A 25,658-nucleotide genomic window follows, 5' to 3' on the forward strand; every position below is an offset into this window, starting at 1 on the left:
CTGGTTTTGTTATCAGGGTAATGCTGGTAATCATGAGTTTGGAAGAATTTTTTCCTCTTCTATTTTTTGGAAGACTTTTAAGAAAAATTAGTATTAATTATTCTCTAAATGCATGGTAGAATTTGTCAATGAAACCATCTGGTCCTAGATTTTTGTTTTGGGAGGTTTTGGTTACTGATTCAGTCTCCTTCCTAGTAATCAGTCTGTTCATATCTTCTGCTGTATCATGGTTCAGTCTCAGTAGGTAATATGTTTTTAAGAATGTATTCATTTTTTGCAGGTTATCCAATATATTAGTGTATAATGATTCTTAGGAGTCTCTTTTGATACTTTGTATTTCTGTGATATCAGTTGTAACATCTCTTCTTTTATCTTGTTTATTTCAGTCTTCGTGTGTGTGTGTGTGTGTGTGTGTGTGTGTGTGTGTGTGTGTGTGAGACTAAAGTTTGTCAATTTTATTTTTTCAAAGAATGGGCTCTTAGTTTCACTAATCTCTTCTATTGTCTTTTTAGGCTCTAATTCATTTATTCGTACTCTAATCTTTATTTCCTTCCTTCTACAAATGTTGGGTTTTGTTTGTTCTTCTTTTCTACTTCCTTGAGGTATAAACTTGTTTTTATGAGATTCTTCTTGTTTCTTGATGCATGCATCATCGCTATGAACTTCCCTCTTAAAACTGTTTTTGCTGCATCCCATAAATTTTCCTATTGTATTTCCATTTTCATTTGTTTTAGGGTACTTTTTAATTTCTTCTTTGACCCATTGGTTGTTCAATAGCATGTTGTTTAATATATACATGTATTTGAATTTTCCAGTTTTCCTCATGTATTAAATTTCTAATTTCATACCATTGTGGTCAAAAAAGATGCTTGATATGATTTCAGTCCTCTTATATTTATTAATATTTGCTTTGTGGCCTAACATATGATCTATCTTGGAAAATGTTTCATGTGCACTTGAGAAGAATCTATATTCTGTGCTTTTGGAGAGAATGTTCTGTATATATTTGTTAATTCTATCTGATATAACATGTCCTTTAAGCCCTAATGTTTCATTATTGATTTTTCTGTCTGGATAATCTACCCATTGATGTAAGTGGGATATTAAAGTTTCCTACTAACACAATAATATGGCTGTCTATTTTTTCTTATAAGTATGTTAATATTTGCTTTATACATTTAGGTACTCCTATGTTGGGTACGTATGATGGCATCCACAGCCCAAGATCCTTGAGACCACCTTTGTAGGCCAATAAATGTATGCCAAGCCTAAAGCCTACCCATCAGGCCAAAACTCCAGCACAAGCAAAGAGGCCTCCCTCACAGAAAGACTGGGGAGTGTGCCTCAGTCTACAGTCTGTGTAGTGCCCTTTTGGTAGTATCCTTTCCAAAACCATCTTTCCGATTGCCACATAAGAATGTAAGCCTGCCTGACTACCAGAGCCAGGCAATTAAGGGATGTCTCCTGGTTACTGGCTGCAAAAACTGGGCCACCAGCCATACAAATAAGGCACCAGACATGTGTAAAATTCCCCTGAAGGAGACACTGGCCCTCTGGAGCACAGCACAGTCTGAGTGCAACAGAGGGTGAGTGTGAAGACTGCACCTGCTCTTCAAAGTCACCAGAAAGGATCACAGTCAGTTCAGGATGTGAGTTTAAATAGAATCCCGATCCTCAGGTTGCAATCATAATGGTAAGCTAACAGACCTCCACAAAAAGATGGAGCCCCTAAGTCTGTTGTCTCATGTTGTGCCCTGTGGCTAATAGTTGTTTAAGAATTATTTCTCAGTTAGTTACAGTCCTGTGGGACCCCATGAGTGAAAGCCCCACTGGTTGCCAGAACCAGGTGTCCCCTGGCAGCAGTAGCAAAACTTGGGGCACCAGACAGAGGTTGAGCTCCTTTCTGGGTGACATTAATTATTACAGTCTGATAGGACCAGGAACACAAGCTCCCGTGGCCTCCAGTGCCAGGCAATCAAGAGGCATCCTGTATGTCACAGCCACAAAGTTTACACTAGACATGTATAAAAGCTCCCTACTGGGAGATATTGGTGCTCTGTAGTACATCAAAAGGAGCGTATAAACATGGTGCTTGCCAGTCTCTGTCTCTGCATAGAGTTCCAGCAGACTCTTCAATATGTGTGTTAAGTAATATGTCTGCCCCCCAGGGCAATGTTTTAATATAAGCAGGTTAATCTTCACTGTATGTCTGGGAACAATTGGTTGCCTCTGAGCTGGACCCTTGGGAAGGTGAGTCCAAGAACACGAGCCCTTCAAGAGCAGTTTCTCAGATCACTAGTCTTGTGGATCTTGGGGAGCGAGCCCCATTGGTTTTGAAAGTTAGATGTATTGGTGGCTTGTCTCTCAAGTGTTTGTTAATAGTTGGGATGCCTGTTGTGAGATTCAAACTCTCTGCTCCCCAGGGAGAAGCTCTGAATCATCTCCTGGTTGTAGGACAGCTAACCAGGGTGGGGTTTATGGAGAGACTGTGTCCCAGCCTCTCCTACCTGCTTCAGTGGGGTTTTCTTCACATTTGCTCAAAGTGTCATTGTCACTCAGCCAGGATTTAGTGGCTTTTGTTTGTTTGTTTGTTTGCTTTGTTTATTAAGGAGGACATTTTTCCATAACTAGATGTAGACTCAGTGTGTCTATGAGAGGGGTGATTTCAGGATGCTATTACATTGCCTTCTTAAACTGGGAATTCCCTAACCCAAATGTACTGCTTGCTCTTTGCGGTAATTTAAAGCAAAGTGAAAGAAATATCTGGTGTCATTTCCTTACTAAAAATTTTCAGGGGAAAGAGATAGTAAATGATTAAATTTTATAGTGCATTTATGAAGTCATACGTGCTACAACATTAGAACAAGGTAAGGGAGATAGGAACTGTGGCGAACAGAGTAGAAAGAAGATTTTTATTTAAATAGTCATGATCCTAACACTTGTCTACAAAGAGTGAAATAAGGTAAGGAGTAGAGGTTAGGAAGGTTACCAGTAATGTGTGAGGGTTGGGGGAGGGATGTGTGTGTGTGCATATAATGTGCGTTTTGTAGACCATTATAAGCACTATGATTTTTCACTGAATATAATGGAGAGCCATTGGAGAAGAGTGGCAGAGAAATGACACAATTCAAATGCACACAATGCAATACACAGATGATACAGAATTGTACACCTGAATTTATATAATCTTAGTAATGAATGTCACCCCAATAAATTTAATTTAAAAATAATTTGAAAAGCATCTCTGTGTTGAGAACAGATGTAGGTAAGCATATTAATACTAAGACAAGCTAAGAAGCAGTTTAGTACTCCCGTGACAGTAGGTGAGAACCTGGACAGGATGGTGAGAAGTGGCCAGAGTGTGGATACATATTGAATTCATGAGCTCCTATGGATTGGATGTAGAGTGTGAGAGAAATAGAACAATCAAATTTTGATAGAGTGGTTGAGGAACATCAGATGTTCTATTTTGTACAAGTTAGGTTTAGATAACTACAAAATAGCCAAGTGGAAAAGCAAGTAGGCAGATGAAGGCACACATTTGGAGTATGAGGGAAATGTCCAGGTGGGAACACTCCAAAGCATTTCTGGGAGTCACTGGCAGATATCTCAGATATGCTTGTGAAGAACTCTAGTCAGCCACCAGATTGTACCTAAAATTTCCATATTCTTCTCTTGCTTTTCCTCACACCTGCAATGACTGGGTATCACTGTTGTTTCTCCTAGCTAGTGCTGTCCTGGTAGGCATTACAGTTGCTTCCCAGGAATATTGTTTTTCCAAGGGGCACAATCATCTTCCATTTTGACTGCTAAGTATAAGCCTCCGTGATAGGCATGAAGTGAAATATTTTATTGCAAAGTAAAGGAATGACATGGTGTGTGTGTGTGTGTGTGTGTGTGTGTGTGTGTGCGCGCGTGATGATTTACATTCACCATGACACTACTTAAACAATGAAAATGTATTACATGCCATTTAGGAATAAAATATTTTATACTCACATTTACATGAAACTATAAAGATTGACTACCAGCAGTCAAATCTTAAAGGCAATTAATGGGATCGTTTTTCACGTAAGATTTCAGTGGCAAAGAAATTTGATGGTTGACAGACAAAATCATAGTAAATATAAGGTTATATATTGCTATTCCCATTTTATTTTTACTGAATAATTAAACCTGCTAAATAACCAAAGATATTCTGATTTGGGCAATATTGTCTTACCCTTAACTGACACAAATTCTGTATTAGCTTATAAATCTAACTATAATGCTTGTTAAAAAATAATGTAATCAGTGAGACTATTTAAAATGAACTTAATAATTTTAGTCATTTTTTTGTACCATTCTAGGAATAAAATAGGATGCTTGTTAAATTGTTAAAACTTCTCATTTACCTATACTTTGGTACTTAATTCAAGAATGCTGAGCAGATGTTGATGGCATACAAACAGCCTGTCTGAAAATTCTCAACTGATTCAAATTTGGACAAAAAGGAACAAGAAAAGGGCTGATGTCAAGATCTGTTCCCCACCTTCTTCTGTTTCTATGACCATATTTGGTCCAACTTAAAGGACATTGGCCTGTTATAGAAGTTGAAGATACCCTATATCGTGCTTTGGCCTTAAAATGTCCTTATCTGTAAAATAGGGATGAAATAACTCCTTTAGGGCATTAATGAGAATAAAATATTTTTTTAAAAAATATACATATACCAGTGTGTGTGTGTGTATTGTGAAAAATATGTACACACATTTTGAGAAGGGTAAAAATTATTAAATTGCAATACTCAATATATACTGACAACAAAAGAATACAAGTCACATTTGACTTTTGCAATTACAAGAGGTGCTCAAAATGGTTACCATCAGAGTCCAGGTACTTCTGATTATGGCAAACTACTACTGCTTGAGCAACATTGACCAAAGTGTCCACTTTTTTGGCACCCCTGGTGTTTGTGTATGTGTGTGTGCGTGTGTGTGTATATATGATATATGATTTAGAATAGTGAGTGCCACATAGTAGGAAACATGTTTTCTAGGATTTTATTATTTTACATTTTACTATCATATAGCCATTGAAAATGATTTTATTAATTTTTGATAATATTAAATATAATTATTCAGGATAATTTTTTTAATGTTACTCTAACAGTAATCGAATCTTTTGTGGACATTTAAAAAAAAAGCTTTAACAGAATATAACATTCATTTAACCAAGCAAATAATTAGATGTAAGGACAAAATAAATTTTGTTATCTCTCCCTCTTTTTCGCTCTCCATTTACACACACACACACACACACACACACACACACACACACGGTATGATCAAACAATATGGTGAATGTTTAAATTTAAAAACAAATAATACAGTAAAAGACACATCAAAATACACCCCCTCACTTCGAACACATTTATCCCATCATTATTGCCACTTTCTGAAGCAGTTCTGGAAGTCCTCTTTTGTGAGTGTCTTTAGTCGTGCTGTTGTGGCTGCCTCAATATCCTGAGTCATTTTGACGTTGGGGAAGAGCCAGAAGTCGCACGGTGCCAGATCTGGTGAATAAAGTGGATGAGGACACGCCATAATGTTTTTATTTGACCTGAATTGCCATACCAGAAGTAATGTGTGACATGGAGCATTGTCATGATGGAGGATAATTTATGGCACACTTTAAAATGTACCTTCTCTCAACTGTAGCTCTCACTTAACTGACTGCACTGAACAAGCTGAAACTTTTCACACACTGTTACTAAGGTTCGATGTACTGCTTCCCTTATTGAAGATCCCTACCTTTCCGTTGGATGGCCCTCAGCAGTAGCATTCACTACTATAAATATATATATTTATCACAATGGAAAGACTCTGTGTCACACATTGCTTCTGGTATAGAAATTTCTGTCAAATATAAACATTACGGTGTGTCCTCATCCACCTTATTCACCAGATCTGACACTGCATGACTTCTGACTCTTCCCCAAAGTCAAAATGACCATGAAAGGTAAACATTTTGAATGAATTTAGGACATCAAGGCAGCCACAATAGCACAAATAAAGATACTCACGAAAGAAGACTTCCAGAACTGCTTCAGAAAGTGGATGGGATAAATGTGTTTGATGTGAGGGGGAGTATTTTGAGGGAGATTAATGGCAATGTGTCTTTTACTGCAATTTTTTTTAAATTTAAACATTCACTGTATCTTTGATCATACCTCATATATAGTAGAGATGACATTCCTTCTATTAGTTTTTCAATTTAACTCTAAATTCTCAGGTTGATGTATTTGTGTGCTTTTCTTTTTAGTTAGAAATAACTTCAACCCTATAGAATAAATGGAATAGTAACAAGAATTATAAGTAACTTTTTATTTTCCTGAACCATTGAGAATACATTGCTGATAAATGGCCAGCCAAAATACAACATAAATAAATAACATTGATAGATTAATTACTACAATCAAAACTCAAACCTCATCAAGTTTTGCTGATTGTCCCAATAAAGACCTTTAGGGGAACAGGACTCAATCCAGAATAACATGTTGCATTTATTCTCCATGTTTCATTAGTTTCTCAGGTTACTCAAAAAAATTAGTAAATATGTCCACTCAGGAACACACCGTATACTTTAGTTCTTATTATTAATAGGAGAATTGCTATTATGTTCTAGGGACTAAGAAATATATATTAACAAAGCAGTAAGTTCACATTCTCTCACAAATCCATATGTTGAAATAAACATATTGAAGTTTTCATTAGTATCAGAAATATTATATTAATATTCAGATACTATGAATATAAAAGAGTTGTTGATGCACAAACAAGAAATAAAAAAGCACTTAATCATACTACAAAGAAAAATACTTAAGTAGTTAATATTCATCTAATATTTTGAAAATGGAATTGGATTTTTCAAAAAAATCATGGTAACTAGTAAAATGCAAAATTGCTCTCCAACTGTTCAGAATGAACCTGGAATACATGCATGCCATCTTAAGAAACAACAATTTTCCAGTGATTTGGGAGGATTTTTACTGCTTCAAATGGCTGATTGTTATATAAGCAATTTTCTGGAATGTGTAAAATTTAAGTCCTAAAGTAGTTTTTTTGTCTGACTTTTTTTTTGTTATACTATAGAAATAGCCGTAATGTACCTTCCATTACCCATAGATGAAACATGAATCCAAATGTGTTAAATAAGTGAATGCAGCAAAGGCTGGACATTTTCCAAGAGTTTTCAGCGTTTCTCATTTGAACAATATACTATAGGCAAATCTAAGCAAAACATCCTTTCTTATAAATACTATAGTTTCTATACTAAAACAGATTGGATGACCGCATACACAAAGGTTCATGTGCTTTAAATGTATAAATACATGTTTGAGGAAGCTACCTACAAACTAGAAAAAACTCAGTTCTATTTGGGAAATAAAAGGTAAATGTTACCTTCCAAAAATGTTCCAGATATTAATCACTATTTTGAAGTGTCAGTTGCTTAGGATTTAGACTATTTTATATTATATAGCATATGCATATTCTCAAATTCTAATATAACCATAATATTTTGCTCATAAAATGAAGGAATATGTTTATTAAACATTGCTTTTTATATATAGAATTGGCTTTTTTTGTATTAACTTATTTAAAATGTAGTCTGTTAAAGGTAAACTGAAGCATATTAAATTTTTAAATTTATTTGAGTGAAAATCTATTTAAATTGTGTAGCAACAAACCAAAAATGAGATAGGAGTGAGAGGAAAGGCTTATAAAGTACTGAAGCAATGAAAGCATATTTTTGATTGGCTATATCTTAAAGCCCAGTTGGTTTTATGTGATTGGTTGTCCTTAGTGTATCATTTTGTAAACTAGATGCATTTACAGACTTTGGTTTCCTTATATAGACCACCAAGACATTAGAGCTACCTCATTCTAATGGTCTCCTCCTTGTTCGATTAATTTAACAAGTGTAATATTTCAGTCAGATTGACATTTAATATTCACTGTAATAAATTATGGGTATAAGATTTATTCATTTAGACAATGTGGATTTTAGATGTTTTTTACTGCTGTCTATATATATGGCAATCTGAAATCCATGCCAATTAATTTTTCATAACTATTAAAATGAATAAAACCAGAAAAATGTTTCTTAATTTCCATATGGTGAGATAATAGAGTTTTATAGCATTGGTTTTCTGTGAAATTTAAAGAATAAGGAGCACCTTATAGTTTAAGTACCTGCTACTACTTGATAGATGAATATATATAGAAAGTAAAAATAAAAACACGTTATTTGACAAAAAAATGATTGTAAAAAAGGTATGTCAACATAATTACTCACTTGCCATATCCCAAACCACAAAAACAAATAAACAAAAAGACTCATAATGTCAATATAAATATTACTACTAATAATATTATTGCTGAACATTTAAGATTTTTTGGTAGTTATTTCTTATGGTATATACCACAGGAGATCTGCAACTAAATGACTGTATTTTAAAACCGACTGTGATACTTTCCATGTGATTATGCTGCCAAGTAATTGCAGAACTTTTTTTAAGATTTCAGTTTTTAGAGACTGCTTTGATATTTAAATTTTTGTGTAATTATCAAAATTTTCATTGTTCTAAAGTGTAGTCTGCAAAACAAGATTTCCATGAATGTTCCTTCCTTTGTAGATTTTTCCAGTATTTCTTTGAGACAGAGCCTGAGAGGTAACATCTGTGGACCACATGGTAATGCATGTAATTTTTGGCAGATATTGCAAAATCTCACTCCATAGATTTGTGTCACATTTCATTCTCATCAGAATTGTATTATATGGCCTGATCCCCAATGGCCTTGTAGAGTATGTTTTTACACTTGTAATCCAATCTGATAGAGGAAAAATGCTAATTTACTATCTTAGTCATTTTGGATGCTCTAACAGACTACTATATATATACATATGTATATATATGTATGTATATATATATATATATATATATATATATATATATATATATATATGTCACATTTTAAGAGATGTTATCTCTGTTGAATTGGATTACAGTAGCAATGTGTAGTATGGCATTTGCTCAAAAGATGGTGTTAATCAAATGAATGCTAGCATCATTCTTTGTATTACAATTTTAATATAGTTTTCCTTTCTTAAAATGTGTATACATTTTATTGGCACCGTGTGTGTGTGTGTATGTGTGTGTGTGTATGTGTGTGTGTTATTATTCTCTCTCTCTCTCTCTCTCTCTCTCTCTCAGTTATGGAGGCTGGGAGTCTAAAATCAAGGCACCAGGTTGTTCGTTCCTAATGAGAGTCCCTCTTACTGATCTGAAGAGGGATACCTTCTTTCTGTATTCTCACCTAGTTGAGAAGGAGAAATCTGTCTCATCCTCTTTTTTATAAAGGTATTAATTCCATCAGGAAGGCCCCACCCTCATGACCTAATCTAACTCTAATTACTTCCCAAAAGCCCACATTCTAATATCATAGAGAATTATGGTTTCAACATATGAATTTTGGGAGAACACAAATATGCAGTCCATAACCCACAGTGTAGTTTTAATTCACACTGTTCTTATGAGAGAGGATGAATATATATGACTTATTGATATTTCCTTTGTCCTATGAAATGACCATTCATATATCTATGACTGTTCCCCTCTCTATTTTGGAAGTATGTGTATAGGTATATCCCTTTGTCTATGAAATAAGTTGAAATTGTTTTTCAGTTTGTCATTTGTCATCTATCTACGGTATTTTATTTTGCTACCATTTTACTTTTTCTTAAGCAGCAGAAAAATACAATGGCAAAATCTTCACCATATAAATAATAAAATTACCATATTTTCTAATTTTATTTCAATGGTTTCCAATATGAACAAAAAGCCTTTAAGTCTTTCATCGGGTAATAACTACCTATTGCAGTTGGAAAAGCCTCATTGCCTGATAGACTTTCTCACAGGTGCCCATGGGAAATTAAGTTAGCAGACACTTTTTAAAAATAGTTATAGGTTGGATTGTTCAAATGAAACTATTTGCCCAAAAATTCCTCCCAAGGGTTTGACTAAAACTTCCTCACCAGCATTTGTTAAGACTTTCACACTGTCACCCAGGAGAGGCGACTCCAAGGAACTGAAAGAAGAGGTCGGGCAGTACACATATAGGCAGAATCATTTTTTCTTTTTAAACAGTTCGCTTTTTAATACTCGAAAAAATAGAAGACGGGACTTAGTATTTATTTCAGGTCAGCAATTTCATAGTCGCATACTGTCCTCTTTATAATCTGGAATTTAAAATGAGACTTTCAAAGTTTGTGTGCTTGTAATAGAGCATGGCAAGCATCTTACTGTCAAGACCTATAATGCTTCTTGACAATTTCACTGAGTTGAAGAAGTTGACAATTTTTAATTTCAAGGATACGTGTCCATACTCCATGTTTTAAAATATTTTATCTTTATTAATTTGCAAGTAATTGCAAAATTTGGCATTTTGAAATTGACACATTTTGAACTTGAATTTGATACAAAATCTGTATCATGGTAGCATGAGAAAGGTTACATTTTATTAACTTTCAGTAACTATGTTAAACATATTAAGAATCCTGTTTAATTTCATTCTTATAAAAATGTATCATAGGTATAATTATTCCCATTTTACAGATGAGTCAACTGAAGTTATTAAGAAATAGGTAAAATTATTAGTATTACATAGCTACTGTGTTTCCTGAAAATAAGACCTAGCCGGGCCATCAGTTCTAATGCGTCTTTTGGAGCAAAAATTAATATAAGATCCGGTCTTATTTTAATATAATATAAGAGGTCTTATTTTTGGGGAAACACAGTAATTAATGACAGCTTGAAACTGAACTGGGCTGTCTCTATAGGTCATATTCTTAACTCCTAAACTTCAGTAGTTCTTATTTTTTCAGGAAAGATAAATGATATGTTTCACAATGAAGCAATGACTACTACTACCCAGGTAGTAACTCAACATACCCTTTCTTTCCTTAATTCCATCACAACCTAACTCAGCAGAGTGTTGTACACTCGGTATAATAAAAGGGACCCTGGTGTGACAGACATCGACTGGAAAAGACTTATAAATTTTTCTTGTTTCTGGAAAGGGCCAAGTGTCAGGGGATCTGGCTCAGATACAAGTAATAAGATAAATTTGAAACTGGCACATCGAGCTTGTTTTACAACAGAAAACAAGACCAAAAAATTAGAGAATGGTCTGAAGCATTATGACATAAACTCCAAAAGAAATTGAATGTATTATATAATATATAAATATATACTATTGATGTATAATAAATATATTAATATTTATTTTATAAGTGAATTGCTGATTTCTATATTATGTTATATTAGATATAATATAGAAGTACATTAATTTTATGTTACATAAATATTAACATAAAGTTAATAAATACCAATAAATATATGCTTTTATAAATCATTATATCACAATATAGATATATAAAGCCATTTTTTATAGTTTGGAAGAAATGCAAGCCAGCCGTTCAGAAGATGGGTAAACTATAAAATGAAGCATTATATGGAAGGTTAAGCAGATGTGAAAGTCAGGGTGCATGGAAGCCAGCAGGGCATCAACTATGGAGCAAAGGAATCATTTCAGCAGAAAGTTTGCGGTGAAAATTTTGCTGAGTCCTGAGTCTAAAAGAAAACTGAAGAATATAGTGGGTTTTGACCACAGGAGAAGTCAACGTCTGAGGTATAGGACCATGGGGGCAACTTTGAACCGAGATAAGCATGAGAGTTTGCTAATGTTCAAACCCATGAAGGCAAGAAATCGCCTATCTTTGTTTCTTATATTCCCAAAATGTAGTACAGCACCTGGTTCATAGTAAACCCTCCATAATATTATTGAATATATTATTCTGTGAGTCACATACCCTTTCACCAAGGGCTATGGTAAATTAGAAGAGAGACTATAGATGTAAAATCAAAAGAATCTGGAATCAAGGCACACACTAGTACTTACTATTAATAACTTTATGGCAGTCAAAAATTATATTATATGTCTCATCTTCATTCAAAGTGATACTTATCTTGCATTGCTCTAAGGACTGCACAAAAAAAAATTAAGAAAATGCATAATTCGGGGAAATAAACACATTCCTTTTTAAAGTTACAGGCTCACTTAAAACAGAAAAATCAAAAACACTTACTCCTATATTCTTATATAGCTGTGTTAATGTCAGAGCTGCTTTTGGTCCTTTCAACATCACTGATCTTTTGTTCCTATTTGTCACGCTCTTCTGTTTCATTTTTTGAAAAAAAAAATTAGTCTGAAATATTAGTCTCTCTTTCCCCTCAGTTGACCTTAAGTTGCTAAATAAGTTTTTTTAAGTTAGATATAAACAGCTTCTTATATTTTATCATTAAAATAAGTATAATACTGTAAACAATTTCTCATTACTTGTGACATTACTTAAATTATACAACAGATAGCATAATTGCTGAAGATATAGCTAACTTGGTGTTTGTTTGGATTAGTACTATAGCCTGAATGTGTGTGTCTACCCATAATTCATGTTGAAACCCTAACCCCCAATGGTGGTGTTATTAGTAGACAGGGCCTTTGGTAGATGGTTATGTCATGAGGGTGGAGCCCTTATAAATGATATCAGTGGTCCCATAAAAAAGATCCCACAGAACTCCCTAGCCCCTTCTGGCATGTCAGGATACAGCAAATCTGCATCCTAGAGGGCTCTCACGTGACCATGCTGGCACTCTCATCTTAGACTTCCCAGTCCTTGGAACAGTGAGGAACAAATTTCTGTTGTTTAGAAGCTTTCCAGTCTGTGCTATTTTGTTGTAGCAGGCCTAACAAAGACAACTAGCAAATACAGTCATTCTAATAATAATTTTCACTTAGGTGATAAATGTTAGAATTGGGTCCTGGCTTTCTCACTCCTTGTTACCACTAAAAATATTCCAAATAAAAACATCGTAATGGAAAAACTTTATAATGATCAATTTGATTCGGTCATTTGACTTCTGCTTTCTTGGCTCCACATCTTTATTTTTAAATCACGCCACTGACTAGTTTAGACTTCTACACTTTTACTAAATAACAAAATAAAGGTAGTAAGTAAACTTGTAAGGAATTTATAATTGGAGAAATACATCTCTGCAATTAACAATACAGTTTTTTGTTGTTGTTTATTGTTTCTTTTTTTTTTTTTTTTTCCCCTGTCTTATGATTTAGCATCCATTAAAGACAGAAGAATGAAATGTTCTTATTTCAAAAATGCATTGTCATTGGGTCTCTTAGTTTAAAATTGAGTGAAAAAGTAAAGTGCCCTCACTTTTAATTCCCGTAGTTTTGAAAACATTACTAAAGACTAGCTCTTTCACATGCTGGCATTTCCAATTACCAAATGAACCATTTCTACTAAGGACCATGTGTCACTTGTTTTATAACTTATGTACTATATCTACAGATTTCAGTTTTCAACTTCATTAATTTGCATATGTTTCCATAAATTGAATAATTATTCTTTATCTGTAGTTTTCTTTTGCTTTTTTGCTAATTGCATAGAATCCCAACGGTTGAGTGAAGCATTTGTAACTAAATCATATTTCTTGTTTAAGAATAGTACTACCATGGTACCCCCAAAATAAGACTGGGTTTTATATTAATTTTTGCTCTAAAAGACGCACCAGGGCTTGTGTTCAGTATATGTCATCCTGAAAAATCATGCTAGGGCTTATTTTCAGGTTAGGTCTTATTTTCAGGGAAACACGGTATAATTTACATTTCAGTACCAATTATTGGTACCAATTATTTATTACCAGTAATCAAATTTTAGTATAATAGAATTACAAAAGCCGAAATGGAGAACATTAACCAAGAAACTATTTTATAACACAGTAGCCCCCCCTTATCCACAGGAATACGTTCCAAGACCCCTAGTGGATGCCTGAAACCATGCACAGTGTCGAACCCTACATATATATTTATATGTATATGTGGTTGACTGCATATATATATAATGATTTTTCCTGTATATACATATCTGTCATGAAGTTTAGTTTATAAATTAGGCACAGTAAGAAATTAACAACAACTCAAAATAGAATAGAAATAGTAAAACAATATACTGTAATAGGAGTTCTGTGAAAGTGGTCTCTCTCGTGTTCTCTCTGATAACCAATCTGATAACCAAGACAGCAACTAAGTGATTAACAGGTGGTTAGTAGATACAGTGTGGATACAATGGACCAAGTTATGATTCACGTCCAGGGTGGGATGGAGTGGGAATGCACAAGATCTTACCACACTACTCAGAATGGTGTGCAATTTAAAACCTAAGAATTGTTTATTTCTGGAATTTTTAATTTAATATTTTCAGACTGTGTTTGACTGCAGGTAACTGAAACCATGGAAAGTAAGACAGTGGATAAGGGGGACTACTGTATCTGAAAATTTTAACTTGTTTTACCTAAATTATCTGTAATCTCTAATGGGCTTTGCTTAAATTACCTATAATTTCTGATGGGCTCTGTGATAAGTGAAAATTACAATTTAGTCATCAGCCTTCTTTTCATCCAGGCTGTGATATTATATAGTACTTTGGTTATAATAACAATAGTTCTTAAAATGACTTATCATTCTCTTATTGTTCTCAGACCTTCTAGCCACATTTACCCCATTCCTTTATTTCTCCATGCACTTCCCAGAAGTAAAAACTTTCTTGCAATCTTGATTAAGGAATGAGCATCTTTACAAAATGTTTACTTCAGATGTTTCCACTCCAAGTAAGAGGATTCTTAAACTCAAAAACGCTTATGCTATTAGACAAATTTTATGTCACATGAGAAATTTAAAATGATAGTGACTGCCAGGTATGATGGCTCTGAGTGACATTTCTTCCACAACAATCATAGTATAACTCCTTGTATATCTCAATGATTATTGCTGGAACTTTAAAACATTAAACATTTTAGATATAGTTCTCTCGCCATTTTGGAGGAAATTTCAGATATCAATATAGAGAAGGAGCAAGCTAACTGTGTTTTTTCACAATTTTTTTTTTTTTTTAAAGAAACTGGGATGTTCTGATTTGTTTAAAAGACTGATTTGAAGATAGGTTATGATACTAAGCCTACCCATTCATAAGAAAGTTTTATCTCTCTTTGTGGAAATTTTTTATGTTGCTAAATAGGAGTTCATTAATAATTTTGATTAATTCTCTGATAATTTTACATAACTTTTTCAGATACTTTAAGATATTTTAGTTTTTTTCTATTATTATTTTTATTATAAAGTATTTATTAAATATTTAGCTATGTGGATGGATTTTTATTTTGCTAGTACTATATAGATTGTTTTTAGTATTATAAACAATGCTCCCAATAACACATATGCATATGTATAGAATTCTGGTCTATAAATTCTGGGAAGTAATACAACTGAGTTAAGGGTATACTTTAACTTTTTTTCTTAATGGATTTTGCCCAGTGGTTCTCAATGAAAGTTATATTAGTTACAGGCTAATATACAATGACAAGTTTCTTCATCATTTTATGAATGAAATGCGCTATGGATATCTGCTCTTATAGTAAGTGGGAAAAATATCAGAGTGGGACATTAATTTGTGGGTTTTTGTTTTTTTTTTAAGAAACTTTTATGTTGTCATTTCAATGTCTTTTTCCAGTCTGTTCATATTTGTCACCATCTTTCTACTGCCTTTTTTTTTTCTTATCAGTTCCTAAGAGTGTTGGCTGTTTGTCCTTTTTCAAAGATATGGGTTGTGAACCTTAATTTACAGTTTTTAGTAGGACATAAAAGTCTGCACATCACATGTGTATCACGTATCATACACACACACCTTATTTTTTTATGATGGAATATTTTTGGTAATATATAGCAAATGCATTTATCTTTTATAGTTTCTATAACTAGAAAGTTTGTTCTCACTCCCCAGGTGTAAAGAAATACTCCATATTTACATTTTATTGAAATACAATGCATTTGAGCTAATTACAGAATTAATGTAAGTTAATTCACACCAAAATACATAATTGAATCTATAGATTTAATTTTTTATCCAAATGTGTACTCAAGTGACATAGTTCACTGAATAACTCATGTTATACACTGATTTGGAGTGAAACCTTTATCATATACTGAATCACCCATGTATTTCATTCTACATCTGGACTTCTGTTTATTTACAACAATACAATGTTTTAGAAATTGAAATTAAATTTTACCCTTTATATATATTTCTGTTAATTTTGGTTTACCCTGTAGTTCTTATTTTTAAGATATTTTCTGACTATTGTTGATTTTCTTTCCACAAAAACATAGACAAGCCTTGTCCAGGTCAAAGAAAAAAAAACAAAAAAAGCTTATTGTAATGAGACTAAAATTACTCGCAAAATTTAACTGAGAGAAAACTGACATCTTTATAAAACTGAATATGATATGCATTTTCTTTTGCTTGAATTTATTTCTCTGACCTAAAAGTATATTTTTAACTTTCTTTCACACTCATCTTAAGTTTATTTTTTTTAATCATTAGCTAGTGTAGCATAGCAACCAAGACCATGCAATCAGAGTCAGAATGCCTGTTTCCAGTCTTCTTTGTATCATATTCCAGCTGTATAATCTTGGACTCAACATTTTTTTTTTTTTTTTCTGACGGGATTAGAACTAAGAATAAATTTATGCCTTGAGGGCCCAAGGCACCTAAATGGCCTCGTCACTTCTCCAAGTTTCCCTATTAACTCTCTAGGGTCTTGGCCTCTAGATTTGTTTGCCTCAACAGTTCTCCAGTTCTTTAACCAGATACTTTGTTGTTGTTTGTTTTCTTTTCCAACTTTTCTAACTGCGATTGCTTTAGCCTGTTGCAAGCTATTCCATAAAAACTAAACTCTCATTTCCCTTTCAATATATATTTTTTTAATATTGACTTATTTACAGTAGCAATATATACTTAAACTTGTGATATCATGCCACAGAAATAATGATTGTTGGATAGTCCTGTTCGTCTTTTCTTTTAATTGAATTTCATCAGAAGACTGTGGTAGCAACCAATAATAGCTTTGACTGAGATAACTTCAAATTAAAACACCTTTCACAAAATGTATTTAAAATAAACTGAGAGAGTGCCTGTGAACAGAAGAGACTTTGTAAATAATTAAGTGAAAGATGACCTCTCCATTTCTCAGAAATGACTTTTTTCTGTGGGAAAAAACTTCTACCTTACATCAATGTACATATGACAAATCTTAATTATCAATAGATTAATTTTCTAACATAATTTCTAACATAAGCAAGTAAAACATTTGCCCTATGAAGATTGTCTAATAAAAAGTAAAATAAAATAATGATAAACACAAATATGAGCAGAATTTTCTTCTAGAGTTTACTACATTCACATATCTGTAAAACTAAAAACAAAAATTTCACTGACACACATTCTCCTGAGAAGCCTTGATACAGCAGTATGGTACTGAAAACTGAAATAAGGTTCTTGCTGATAAAGAAAGGCATTTCAAGTCTATCTTAAAATCACCATGGCAACTAAAATAAATTTTTAGAAGAGACTTAAGAGACTATTATATACTTGTATGAAAGCGTAACTTTAATATCGTGTTTGGTAAGATGATATAAAATATTATATGTGAAATGATATAATTTCTTATTGATCATAGGGTCAGATTTTAGCAAAATTGACTCATTGTAAAGGCAAAGGATCTACCCAACAGAAAATTTATTTTCTCTTATTCAATCAAAGAATCCATTTTAGAGTTTGGATACTACAGTTATTTAAATGTGAAATAAACAAGTCTTTATCATTGACTCCTAGTTACAAAGTAGTGCAGAATTTAAGCATCCAAATTAAATTTCCACTCGTCAGTGTGCTCTCTTTGGGAGACATCATATCTGCTTCACTGATACTAGATCACAAGGTACATTTTAAATTATTATTTTGTGGAAAAAGATTCCAAAAATTATCTACAAAGTATCTGGCACATTGTGCAATTTTCTTAAATATTTTAAAAAATTAATATGTTTTTTTCAAAATATCCTCATTTTTAGAAATATTGATCTGTGAAGGTATATTTGAGTTTTTTGTGTTTTTTTTTTCAACAGACAAAACTAATTTAAGTCCAAGTTCAATGAATTGAGTGAATTATTATGATATTTGGAACTTTGGTCAAAAGTGGAATAGGCTTATAATATTAAATTTTATTTCTTGTATATTTATTTCCCTAAAATGATTGTAGATCAGATCACTTATCATAAGAGATGTGAGTGAATATACTGAGAAATTAATTGTATTTTAGACATTTAAAAATAATGAGATATCGTATTTTACTTTCATATTAAGCTTAAAAAGCTTTAAAATATATAAGCACATGGATGTTTGTATTTCTATGTCTTTTTAATTATGGCCAATAAAAAGTAAAGAATGACTATTTCTTTAGACTAGTCATTCTTTACTTTTTATTGGCCATAATTAGAAAGAGGCATAATATGCCATTGCAGTACCATCTCCTTTTGCTCTAGGTAATGATCTTCAGTTAGTTTACCTCCTGTTCAGTACTTTGAAATGCATTAAAAGAAGTTCTGTTGTTACTATTGGAAGGAAGTAAATTGCAACCCAGTGATCTAGAGTTCTTATAGGACCTAGTTCTTTCCTAGAGTACGTTCTCTACTTAGATTTATAGAAAAATCACAAGAAGCGACAGGAAATGGGGACTATCTGTATAGCATGCACTGTGTTTTGTTCAATAACCACTTTCTCCTTGGACAAATGACTTGTGTTACTAGAACTAACTTGTTTTCCTCTCACAAAGTTTGCTGCTTTACTGTTTATTCAACATCCTGGAATCTCAGTTCTTAATTATGGAACATAGGCAAAGTCAAAGGGAGGTGACTATCCCAATATGACAAGAGAGTTCAATTCTTCAAATTGGATGGACTGGAGAGATATCAGGTTGTAAGACTATCAGGTTCCTTTGCTCCCTCCCACAGAAAGTCCTCAAGTTTAGATTTCAGAAGGGAGCAAATGTTCCTTAAGCACTATAGTCTTGGAAACTATGGTACTTGTTCAGTAACTTGTCATGAATTTCATAACTGTAATGGGAAATAAAAACAAAAACCCACTAATTTTAAGGGACCATAAAAATATAGGCAAGAGTAAAAGCATTTTTTGTGGTAAGAGGGCGGGTTTGTACTTACCACTGCTGAGAAAGTTGAAAAGAAGAGTTAAGAGATTTAATTTTCCTGAAACTGATTTTGTATAGTAACAAACAACACAAACATAATGTTTGCTTTAGGTTGTTTTTTGAATGGTGATAGGAATTTTTAGAAAGACTAAAGTCCAAACAAGGTACATTTCAGTAAAGCCACTGTTGGGCAGTGTCTTAAAATTGTCCATAGTAAAATGAAGATCAGAGGTCTTTACCCAGGACTCTAGGGTTTTCTCTCTCTCTCTCTCTCTCTCTTCCTCCTCCTTCTCCTCCTTCTTCCTTCTTCTTTAATTTTCAATAATGAGAGTAGGGCCTCCCCTGCACCAGTGGATGAGGTTATATATCCTATTAACCCATTCAGGTAGAAGTGGAACTAGATCAAATTTGGTTTATGAATATAACAAAATATGATATTTTTAACGCTTAACTGTATTGAAGAAATCCATATGGACAGGTGCCTAACTTGAATTTATCCATTTGTTTAAATCTTTAAGTTCTAGAAACATCCCATAGCAGATTGCTTTGGTATCCTGGTAACTAAATTAAAAACAAACAAACAAACAAAAACAAAACACCTAAAAGTTTTAAATACCTAATCTATATAATTGAGTGAAAATGTTTTACTAAAACAAAGGTACGTGGGGAAAAAAAAACAGGTTCAGTTTGTAGGAATTTAAAATAAAATCAAGTAACAATGCTATCAGTATCCCACTCTTCTTGCCATTTACCTACCTACTCACACAGGTTCAATTTTTCAAAGGCTCTGAAAAGTATCTGTGTATTTATAAATTTTTGTATGCAATCAAGTTAATTATAGAAAAGTGTTCATTTTCAGAAATAATTTGTCCTTGACTTTGATTCCCTTTCTAAATTATCTCCAATTTACTTTTCAAGTACAACTAGAAAATAGATTTAAGTCCAAAACACCCAGGTAAAAATTGATTTAGGGATTATATTAATATATTCAATAGTAGCTCACTTATGCACAAAGGTAAGCTAATTAATTCTGAATTAATTTGCGCCTCAGGTTTTCAGAAAACAAATCCTTTCTATGCAAACATCCAGCATTTTAATCCAACTAATTTACACTTAAAGTTGACCTCTTCTAATACATCAAACTAAAAGTTTAAACAACCATACTCTTTAAAGTTAGATAGGAAGGAAAGTAAATACATACTTGGGCAACATCTTATTATGTGAACCTAGAAAAGTGTGATTAATTTCATGCCTAAAAGGGGTAGTATAAAACAAAAAAATTAACTTTCCGTTATCAGACAAACTGAGAATAGAAATTTAAGTTTAGTTTTAAAATAACATATCAGGAAGCACGCTTAGGCATCTCAAAGAACACTGGAGCTAAAAATGTGACAAAGAGGCAGAAACACAAAGTCAGGAAATACTGAAAAAATAGTTAACATTTGCTGAACACACACAAATGATAATGTAAGGTTATAAAATTTAGGTGAATGGAGTTTTGAGAAAACACTGACTTGAAGCTATTTATAGGGGGAAAACATTATGGGGAAAGCACTGATTAATATCCTCCTAACATTATATGTATAATGTATATTATATAACATATATAATATACATAATATACATATGTATATAATATGTATATATTATATATAACATGTATTATATAATACATATAAAAAAGCAAACCATTCCCAGAGAAATACTAGCTTTTAACCTTTTTCCACAGGAGCCTTGGGTAGCACTTTCATTGTTAGTTACTCAAAACAATGAACTTCAAAAGCAAAAACACTCCTGTCTTTCCATTAAATTACTTTGTGAAGTGAGTAGCCATCAGGTCATAGCTCTTCTTTATAACCTATATTTTTCAAATATTAATTTGTTAGTTAATCATTGTAAGCATTATTTCATTATACGCATTTGTATTTGTTTGGATATATTCTATGAAGACAATATGCCAAAGGGGACTGAAAACTCTTGAAGACAAACATTAAGTGTTTTTAGAAAGTGAGACAGGATGGTCAAAGGTCAGTAGATTAAATTAGTACCTGTTTGAACTGGAAAGCCAGATCCAATCACAGACACTGGGTGAGTAACAGAGACTGTTTGCCTCAAGTCACTTTCTGAAGGAAACTGAGGAAGAAACATCTCTGTCTAAATGAGCTGGAAAAAAATGCTGGCTGAATATATTCTCTGCTTGACTTTTTCAAGATCAGAAAACAGCAACATTGCACATAACAAACAGCACTTGTCTTCCTCTTAGAAAGTAAAGGTTGGCAGGCAGCCAAAGCCAGTCTTGCTGTGAAAATAAAGAAAAGCACAAGATTGCCACAGGGATATGAAAGTCAATTTGGGGATTATAATCATTAATGTTGTAAATATTTTGTAGGGTATTCGATGGACACTTGTCTTATTAGGGAGACCACTTCAGGGATGATGTAGATGCCTGATCACTGAGCTGTACACCTGAAGCTGAAGCTGAACAATAATAAATGCCAACTATAACTATATATATATATATATATATATATATATATATATATATATATATATATATAACTATATATATAACTATATATATATAACTATATATATAACTATATATATAACTATAACTATATATATAACTATAACTATATATATATATATATAACTATATATATATTAGGAAAGTAAATACATACTTGGGCAACATTTTATATATATATATCAGAAGTGGAGTACAGCATAAGGAATAGAGACAGTGGAAATGTAAAGGCTGTATGCAATGTCAGAGGGGTAGTAGATTGGGGAATGGGGGTTATCACTTTGTGAGGGGTATAAATGATAAGTGTCTAACGATTACAGTATTTTGTACACATGAAACTAATAAAAAATAACTAAAAAAAAGAAAAGAAAGAAAAGCAAAAGAACATCACAACGTAGCCAGAAAAGAAAAGTGAAAAAAAGTGAGAAGACCAAAAAAGAAATCTCATAGAAATAGGAAAAAGACAACAGAATTGGTGAAAAATGAATAAACACAGCTGAAATACTAAGTCTAATATTATTGGCTATGTATTGATTTGCAGATGTATAAAGGGATATTTTATTAGGGATTTATATAAGCAGTGGATAAACAGTACACTTGAACCTTGAACAATGCTGGTGTTAGGAGTGCCAAACCTCCTACGAAGTTGAAACTCCACATAAAACTTTTGACTCCCCCTGAATTTACCTACTAATAACCTATTGATGACCAGAACCCTTCCTGATAACATAGATTAACCCATACTTTGTATTTTATATGTATTATATGCTGTATTCTTACAATAAAATAAGCTAAAGAAAAGAAAAAAGAAAATCATAAGGAAGATAAAATACAGTGTTTAATGAAAAAAAGTCTGTGTATAAGTGGACCCACATAGTTTAATCTCATGTTTTTCAAAGGTCAACTGTACTCACAAATTTAGATATCACTCTTAGTTTCTGTATGTAGCTTCGGTCTCTCTGGGTTCAGCTTATTTCTCTGGGCTTAAGTTTTTATTTATTAATATAAACAAGAAATATATAAACAGAAGGAATAATTAGGGGAAGAGGAGCCTTATGGAACCTTCCAACTATCAGATTTGAAGGAGGATGAATGCTTTGTTCATGACTGTGTGAAGTAGTAGTTATTTTTGTTACCAATGTACTTTATCAAATTCCAAAAGGACTATGCTTTTATAGCTTATACCAATAAAATTTATAGTAACAGTGTGATTTCATACAATCTGTTTATTAGCGAACAGGGAGCAAGGTACAAATAGGCAAAAAATAAAGAAGACTTGACAAAATGGTGTTTTTGGACGCTATTAAATTTTTCTTAGATGTCACTGCTACACACAGAAAGTTGTACACAATTGTTGGTAGTCAATGAACTACCTCTTCCTTTAAAACCATATTGATTACTGATTATCTAAACATGGTTAGAATGGAAAATTTTATTTATTTATTTATATATATATTTATTTATTTATTTATTTACCACAGTGGGGAAAAAAAAAGTACACACAAAAAAGTACAAATTAATTCAAGCAAGAATGTGTTAAGGAAAAGTTTTGAAGTTTTGTTATTCACTTATCTGAGTCAGGTGGGGTAGGTAGAGCATGCTAGTTTTCTCCAAATGTTGTTTTTACAGGTTAGGTATATTCACTAAACATTGAAGCTCTCTTTGAGTTGCTATACTCAACTCTCAGTGCAACAGAATTGCCTAGGGAGTTGTTTGTTTTTTGTTTTTCTAATATAGATGTTCAGACTTCAATCCTAAGGGCTCATTTCAATTGCTCTGTGGTAGGGACTATGCAACAACATTGTTCAATTCTAACATGCAGCCAGGGTTGAGAACAATAACTCTAGAATGTAGAATCCATGAACACAGGAACTGTATTTGTCACGTTTATCACTGCATTCCTGGTATATTTCCTAGTCAACTAAGTACCTGTAGATTGACTGAATAAACTAATTGTTTTTTCGTCTATTTTACCTGTCTATACCCTATATTAGATTTTCTTTGAAACTGGAAGAGCCATTTAGATTCCATAAAATCAGCCAGAAAACATGAAGGTAAATTGAACAAGAACAAAAAAGGCAAAATGTTCTCTCTTACCTTACCATTCCTACTCCAAGACAACAAACGTTAACAGTTTGGCACACAAATGTCCACCCGTTCTCTACTGGCATACAGATACACACAATTAGATATAAATGTGTATACTTCTTAATTTTTTTTTTCCTTTCTAACCCTCTGCTCCCCGGCCAAATGGGATGAAACTATTCAGAATGCTCTACATTTTTTTTTCACTTAAAACTTTTATGTAAGCTTTTCTCAAGATCACAGATGAAGGAATAGTTCGTTTTTTAAATATAGAGCTAACGAATAGTCTAATAGTGTGGCTGTTCCCTAAGCTATTCAATGGTTCTACATTCATTCACTTTCCTTTGTCTCTTGCACACATTTCAATAATACTTTGGCTTCAACCAGAAGAAGCCAATGTTAAATTGTCAACTTTATTATTCTCAAACTATGTGGAGCATCTGACCAAGTCCTCACTCCTTTCTTATTGCCACACTTGACCTCTAGGCTACCAGTATCTTTTTGCTTCCTATGTAACTATCTCAGTGACCATTGTGGATAGTTCCTCATCTTCTCCAGCCTTAAGTTTTGAACAAAGCCCCAAAGACTCTCTCTTTTATATACACCTTTTCTCTTATTTCATCCACTCCTAGGGTTTTTAAGACCTGCTATATTATGACAGCTCTATTTTTTTTCCTTCTAGACTGAAACTCACCTGTAAACTACAGACCAATATATTTAAAGAGTCTGCTGATACCTCCAATTTTGTATCTAATAGGTATCTCATACTTAATAAGCGCAAAATAGAAATTTTCCTTTCTCTTGAATTTACTCTTACCTTTCCCCATTTAGCAAATCACAACTCTGATTTTTCAGTTGTCAGGCCAAAATCTCTTAGGTCATCCATGAATATCCTCTTCTTTCAGATCCTGCAAGAATTTATTGACAAATTCTGCTCTGAACTTAGAAACCAATCTAAAATATAACCCTTTTCACCACTTTTTACTCAAAGACACACCATTTTTCACATGGAATATGGCAATAGCACCCCAACTGGTCTCCCTGTTTTTCTCTCAGTCTCCTAAAATCTAGATATAGCAGTATGAGTGATTCTTAGAAAATATTAATCAGGTCATATCATATCTGTGCAACAAATTCTTCAGGGCTTTCCCATTTTCCCTGGAATCACATTTGCCTTCGCTCATTCAAAACCTGCCTGAACACTACATTTTACTCCCTGCTCTTCCCGCTACATCCACACACACCATCACTCCTCAGATTTCATTTGATACCATTTGCACTGTCTTTTCCTCTGTTCCAGTAATACCTCTCTACCTATGCTTCTTTGAACACACCAAACATATTCTAAACTTTGGGTATTGAGCAATCTTTGTGTAGACATTTGCATGGCTTAATATGTCATTTCACTTAGGTCTCTGCTTATATATCACTTAATCAGAGCGGTCTTCCCTGATTATTCTAAAATAAGATCAATAAAACTTACTGTATCCTATCTAGCCTCATTTATTTTATCTTAACATTTGTCATACAATAGATGAATTACGGTTGTTACCAATATCTTTCCTGCACAAAATGTTGTATCATTAACTACACACACACACATACACACACACACACACACACACACATATATATATATAGTTACCATATATATGTGTGTATATATATATTTGCCATATATATGTGTGTGTGTGTATATATATATATATATATATATATATATATATATATATATATATTTACTTACACATTGGTGCTTTAAATAATGCAATGGAGTTATAAAAACAGAATACTCTGATCAATTCTCTCAGAGATTTATCCTATTTCTTTCCAAAG

Source organism: Rhinolophus sinicus, linkage group LG02 (genome assembly GCF_036562045.2).
Source record: "Rhinolophus sinicus isolate RSC01 linkage group LG02, ASM3656204v1, whole genome shotgun sequence".
Classification (NCBI taxonomy): Eukaryota; Metazoa; Chordata; class Mammalia; order Chiroptera; family Rhinolophidae; genus Rhinolophus; species Rhinolophus sinicus.